This window comes from Mesoplodon densirostris, chromosome X (genome assembly GCF_025265405.1).
Source record: "Mesoplodon densirostris isolate mMesDen1 chromosome X, mMesDen1 primary haplotype, whole genome shotgun sequence".
Lineage (NCBI taxonomy): Eukaryota > Metazoa > Chordata > Mammalia > Artiodactyla > Ziphiidae > Mesoplodon > Mesoplodon densirostris.
The window spans coordinates 86,906,263-86,913,601 of record NC_082681.1 but is presented as its reverse complement, the minus strand read 5'-3'; the positions used below and the strand labels follow the sequence as shown (position 1 = coordinate 86,913,601).

The following is a 7,339-nucleotide window of genomic DNA, read 5'->3' as shown; positions in this document are numbered from 1 at the left end:
AAAAAAAAGAAAAAAAATGTGTTCATGAGAACATGGAGACATTGCAATCTTCATATGTTGCTGGTGGGGGTGTAAAAGGGTACAGCCACTATGGAAATGTTTGACAGTTCCTCAAATGGGTAAATGTAAAATTACTATATGACCTAGTCATCCACTCCTACATATAATACTCAGAGGAATTAAAAACAGATACTTGTATATCAATATTCATTGTAGCATTATTCACAGGAATCAAAAGATAGAACTAACCCAAGTGTCCATTACCAAATAAATGGATAAACAAAATGTTGTATGTGTGTGTGTGTGTGTGTGTGTGTGTGTGTGTATATATATATATATATATATATATATATATATATATATATATAATAGGATATTATTTAACCATAAATGGGAATGAAGTTCTGATACATATACCACTTTATAAACATGCTAAGTGAAGCTAACCAGACTATAAAGGACAAATATGGTATGATTCCACTTTTATGAAATATCTAGAATATGAAAATTCATAGAGAGAGAAAGTACATTAGAACTTACCAGGGGCTGGGGAGAGGGGATAATATGGTGTTATTTTTGAGTGGTTACAGAGTTTCTGTTTGGGGGTGATAAAAAGTTTTGGAGACAGATAGTGGTGAAGGCTGCATAATTGTGTGAATTGTGTAATTAATGTCATTGAATTGTACATAAAAATGGTTAGAATGGCAAATTTTGTGATATATATATTTTTAATGCAACTAAAAAACTTTAATCTTTCCAAAAAAAAAAGACACAACTACATATCCACTGTAATGCTTAAAATTAATGACTGACAAGGATATGGAGCAACTGGAACTCTCAGACTTGGCCAGTATATGTATAAAATTGTAAAAGTACTTTGGAAAACAGTGTGTCAGTGCTTAAAGTGTTAAACATACATTTACAATACAACATAGCCATTAAACTCCTATATATTTACCCTTGAAAAAAAATGACTACATAAATACTTGTACAGAAAAGTTCATAGCTTCTTATCCTTAGAGCTTAGGTGTGCTTATAACTAATGAAAACTTGAAACAATATGAATATCCAGTAATGGGAAATGGATAAACAAATTGTGATATATTTATACAATGGGATATTATAAAGTCAAAAGGAACAAATTACTGATATCTGCTTTAACATACATAAATTTCAAAAACATAAATGCTCAGTGAAACAAGCCAGACTCAATACTATACTATACAAGTATCATTCAATTTATATAAGTTCTAAAACTGGCAAAATTAATCTGTTGTGGAAAAAGATCAGAAAAGGGGCTGATCAGATGATGGCAGATAATTGATTATGACTAGACATCAGGGAACTTTCTGAAATTATGGAAATATTGATAGTGTTACAGGTTACACAGGTATATGCATGTGTTGAAAGTCAAGGAGTTATACACTGAAGATCTATGCTTTATAATATTTGTAATTATGCATTTCTAAAAAGTATATATAATTTGCCATGTCAGGGCTATGCAATCATCAATGAGAAACTCCTTTTCTTGCTGTCATGATTACTTTCAACGTGTCAACTTGACTGGGCTAAGGGATGCCCAGATATCTGATAAAACATTATTTCTGGGTGTATCTTTGTGGGTATTTATGGAAGAGATTATCATTTGAATTGCTAGACTGAGTAATGAAGATCACCATTATCAATGCTGTTAGGAAACATCCAATCTATTGAGGTCCTGAGTAGAACAATGAGGAAGAGGATAGGCAAATTTGTTATCTCTGCCTGAGCTGGGACATCCATCTTCTCCCCATCAGACATTGGTGCTCTTGGTTTTCAGGCCTTAAAACTCGGTCTGTGACTTAAACTTCTGGCTCCCTGGTTCTCTGGTCTTCAGACTCAGACTGAATTATGCCACTGGCTTTCCTGGGTCTCTATATAGTATACGGTAAATTGCGGGACTTCTCGGCCTCTGTAATCACTTTAAACAATTCTTATAATAAATGAATGAATGAATGAATAAATAAATAAATAAATAAATAAATAGCTAAATAAATAAATGTCTTATAAGGTTTTCTTTTCCTCTGGAGATCTCTGAGTAAAATAGATTTTGGTACAGAGAGTGGTTAAACAGTAAAATAATTTTAAATATGAGTTTTCTGAAACTGTTCTGGGGTTTCTGGAATTGACTCTCTAATCTGATTAGATTTAAATAAGATAATGAGATAATATATATGATGCTTTCAAACATTTTTAGAAAACTGATTACCCCTAACATTTCTAGATAAAGTGGTGAAAGAAAAGAATGAGCTCAAGGACTCAAATTTCAGTTCAAGAGGTGCATAACAACCTAAGAGCTTCTATATGTACCCTGAAGGAGTCCCCTATTTCCTGTAGTCAGAGGGCTGAAATTGTTGAAAATTATGTGCAGAACTTCATTTTGTATTGGCTAAATTAGAGTGTTAGTTGAACTCCCAGCCTTGTCTACTGTTAAAGTGAGGTCATATACTGGGAAATAATAGGATCCTGTAAATTGAAATTGGAATGTGTGGGAAGATCCTCATGAAGCTGGAGACATTGAACCTTTAAATCCTGATGAGTTTTTATTGATAGTGGAAGAGGCCTCCCCATTCCCAGTGGAAGTTGCCTATACAATCTCAGTGGAAGTGACCTCCTGAGCACCAGTGGAAGGGGAATCCCCTTCCTCTGTGGTATCAGTCTCCTCACCAACAGTAGAATAAGCCTTTCCACCTCTATCTGAGAGGATTAACTTGTACAGCTTGAGGAAATGACAATGACCTCCTTTGAGATAGTTGCCATGCAAGGCAATGCTGATTTTCCTAAGGATCCACCTTCATCACCCACTTTTGCTTCTAGACTTACAAATAGACACAAGTGCTAGCAGGCTCCTGAAAGTGAGATACACATTTTGACCCATGAGGAAGTATACTATGCTCCAAAAGAACCACTTGGATTTTCAAATTTATACAAGCAGAAATCCTGTGGAAACATATTTGGAAGTGGATACTATAGATATGGGATAATGGTAGAAGAAAAATAAAGTTGGATCAGGTCAAATTTATTGATATGGGCTCACAAAGCAGAGATTCTGCATTTAATATTGAAGTTTGGGGGGTTAGAAAGAGCTTTAACGGTTGGTTGGTTGGCTGAAACATGGACCAAGAGATAGCCCACCACCAGTAAATTGGAAATAATCAATGGCTTAATGAAGGGATTCAGAGGCATAGGTAGATCGGGATGTTAGAGTGGATTTGTCATTTAAAACCTACTCACACAATGAGAGTCCAGAGGGCATAACTTTCTCTGATACTTTAAGAAATATATCTGTGAAGGAAGCCCCAACATCCTTGAAGAATTTTGTGATCACTCTTCTCTGTAGGCCAGACCTTATATTGGGAACCATAGCCACCCAATTGGAAAACATAAATGTGACCGAGGTAATTGGATAGGGGTATTAGGGGCCAAGTGGTGGCACTCAACTGCCAAAGGCAAGGTGGATGTGACTACTGTAATGGACAGCAGAGTCAAAGCAGCAATCAGAATAGTCTGATACATGCTGACCTATGGCATTGGTTAGCTAATCATGGTGTTCCTAAAAGTGAAATAAGTAAGAAGCCTACTAAATTTTTACTTTGTCTGTATAAGCAGAAAAGTTTTAAGTAAGTAATCAAAGGTATAACTTGGATCAAAAACAGAGAATCACGGGCCTGCAATCAACTCCCTAATGAGCCAATTAATATACCAGAACCTCTTGAATTAAAGGGAGACTGGGTCCCCTTAAAGGAAGGACACCAATACACTACCAAAATTTTATATTGTTAATCTTTCCCAAAGGGACTTCCCAAAAGGGACCTATGATCTTTTACCAGGGAAATTTTACATTGAGGTAAAGGAAATAATCAGATGTTTTGGGGACTACTGGACACTGGCTCTGAACTGACACTGATTCCAGGAAACCAAAAACATCACTGTGGCCCTCCAATCAGAGTAGGGGCTAATGGAGGTCAGGTGAGCAATGGAGTTTTAGTTCAGATCTGTCTAACAGTGGGCCCAGTGTGTTCCTGAACTCATCCCCTGATTACTTCCCCAGTTCCAGAATGCATTATTAGAATAGACATACTTAGAAGTTGGCAGAATCCCCACATAGGTTTCCTGATCTGTGGAATGAGGAATATAAAGGTGGAAAGACTAAGTGGAAGCTATTAGAATTACCTCTAACTGAGAAACTAGTAAATTAAGAGGAATACCTGTGCTCACTTTGGCGGCACACATCCTAGAATTGGAGTGATACAGAGATTAGCATGACCCCTGTGCAAGGATGACATGCAGATTCGTGAAGTGTTCCATATTAAAAAAAAAAAAGGAATACTGCATTCTTGGAAGGACTGCAAAGATTAGTGCCACTATCAAGGACTTAATATGTGCAGAAGTGGTGGTTCCTAGCACATACCCATTCAACTCTCCTATCTGGCCTGTGCATAAGACAGATCTTGAAGAATGTTAGTGGATTATCATAAGCTTAACCAGGTGGTGACTCCAATTGAAGCTCATGTACCAGATGTGGTTTCATTGTTTGAGCAAGTTAACATAATTCTTGATACTTGGTGTGTATCTATTGATCTAATAAATATTGTTTCCTCCATTCTTGTCCATATGGTCCTCCAGAAGTAGTTTGCTTTCAACTAGTAAGGCCAGCAATACACCTTCATTGTCCTAACTGAGACAGTACGACAATTCTCCATCCCTATGTCATAATCTTGTTCACAGGGAACTTGTTCACCTTTTCCTTCCACAAAACATCACACTAATCTATTACATTGATGACATTATGCTGATTGGACCTAGTGATCAAGAAGTAGCAACTTCTCTATATTCATTAGTAAGACGTTTGCATGTTAGAGGGTGAGAAATAAATCCAACTAAAATTCAGGGGCCTTCTACCTCAGTGAAATTTCTAGGGGTCAAGTCAAGATGTTCCTTCTAACATGAATTGTCTAACATGAATTGTTGTTGCATCTGAACTTTCTACAACCAAGAAAGAAGTCATGGGACTTCTTGGCCTCTATAATCACATGAGATAATTCTTACAATGAATGAAGGAATGAATGAATTAATCTTATTGGTTTTGTTTCTCTGGAGAACCCTGACTATACACCAATACATCTGAATTCACATGGTGCATATACACCCCTCTAACACTTTAAAGATATTTATCACATTCATTTTACGTTGTTTTGTACAGCTTTATACACACCTTATTAGTCTGAAGGCTACTTGAAGGATAAAAGACTACGTGTTATTCATCATGATATTCCAGCATACCCTCTAGAAAAATGTCTTGCACATTTTGTTTCATTATATGAATAAAAGAAAGATAAAGTAACCAAGTACTAATCAAAGTAACTACAGCAGAAAACCTGATTTCTGAGAAACACATATGTATGTAGCTTTCTTTGGGAAGAATTTAGAAGATGTCTTTAAAAACGAGCCTATATTCTTTATGTTATGAATACTTAATGAAGGGTGGATGTGGAAAATAAGTGAAGGAAAGAAAACATGAATTCTTTTCATTTTCAAAAGCCCTAAATATGGTTTAAGCAGTCATGAGTAAATCCAGAAACAGAATTAATTAGTTCAGTAAAATAATGAGCCAATTTATTGATTTTTTTTCTATTTTTATAAAAAGGACTTTGTCCAAACAATGGACAATATAGACCTTTTACATCTCATTCTCATGTTTTGAGCCTGTTCAGATACAGACTAAAAGAGAAAAAAGGAAGATCATTTCACACCTATATTTACTGGTTTAGCCTTTGATTCTATGTTCTTTCCTTTTAAATTCACACTCTCAAAATCTTGCCCATCCCCATCCTACACCTTAACTCTCTGATCTCCACAGATAAATCATAATCCAGAGGTCTTTCCTTACATAGTTAATCAGCTGCAATATTAGTTCTTCTTCACAATGCTCCTTAACATTCATTTCTAAAAATGTTAGCTTACAAATGTCTATGTGAATTTTTGTTGCAACCATTCAGATAGAATCCTTTGTTCCAGCCTCTGACATTTTTACCACATCATTCAAGACAGTCTGGTGGAATTCTGGAGGTACGCAAACTTGAATACTCATTTTGACTTCATCCCTCTTCAATTTCCTTATCTGAAGAAACCGGGAATCAGAGTTAGCAAGCTGGCAGAACAAGGGCATGGATACAGTAGAAGTGGGGGTTTCTCCAGGGATGTCAAAGAGAAAAGAAGACCCATAGTCCAATGGAGCAAAGGAGACAAAGCACAAGTGAGATCTTGTTTGATGATGAAGGAGGTATTTTAAATCAGATTATTTGATGAGTGAAACTGGGACACTTTTCATATTTTTGCTCAAAACAAGTGATCTCCTATCTCACAGAGAATAAATTCCAAGTGTTTTACAGTGGTCCACAAGATTTATACATGGATCTGGCCCTTGACAAACTCTCTGATCTCGTCTCCTCCAATTCTCCTCCTTGCTCACTTCCAATCTGGGCACACTAGGCTGCTATCACAAACCTCCTGACACATTATATCTGAAGGCATAAGCAACATGGTTTGCACCCTCACTTTATTCAGGTGTTGACTCAAATGTCACCTGTTCTGAGAGGACTTCTCTATACATATATAGAGAATAACATGCCCAAGACCCCATTCTGTCACTGTACTTACACTGCTTTACCTTTTTTTCAAAGCAATCATCACAACCTGACATATGTATAAAGTGTGTTGGGAGGAAGAAGATGAGAATCTATCTCCAGCCAGCATGATGTAAGCTGTAAGAACTATGAGAGCAAGGATTTTGTTTCTGGCTATTTTCCTCTCCTAAAACAGTGTCATAACCATTGTGCAGTCCTGCCTCTGATTTAGTGTCAGAATGTGAGAGAACTCTGATATCACCAAGGAACAATAAAAAACCTTATTCTAGACTGGTGGTCCAAGGAGAAGGGGATGATTGTCTGGCTCTTCCTAATAGAATGAATGTAAGTTTCAAGAGAATAGAGACTTTGGCAGTTTTGTTCACTGCCTGGTCAAGGTTGAGCCTCCCTCTGACTCAAAGCAACAAGGTATGATATCAATATTATCATGAAATAGTCTGAAATTTGGTTCTAGTCAAGGAGTCCAGAAAGATAGGGGATAAAGGCATAGTTGGTGAACACAGAATACTACATTGATCTTTTTTTCTGTTTTCCTCCCACTGAAACATGGTTCCATATTTTGCTCACTTCTGTATACTTAACCTCTAAAACAGAGATAGAACTAGAGTGAAACTTTGCTATGTCTCAATAAAAAGTTGTGAGATATTTCCAAA

General features: G+C 36.4%; 1 non-coding gene across 1 annotated transcript; it reads left to right on the top strand.

Moving 5' to 3' along the window:
• The first annotated feature begins 4,249 nt into the window (after positions 1–4,249).
• Positions 4,250–4,353, top strand: LOC132482771 (U6 spliceosomal RNA). Its single transcript, XR_009530948.1, has one exon. It is a non-coding gene; the product is annotated as a U6 spliceosomal RNA (small nuclear RNA).
• The last annotated feature ends 2,986 nt before the right edge of the window (positions 4,354–7,339 follow it).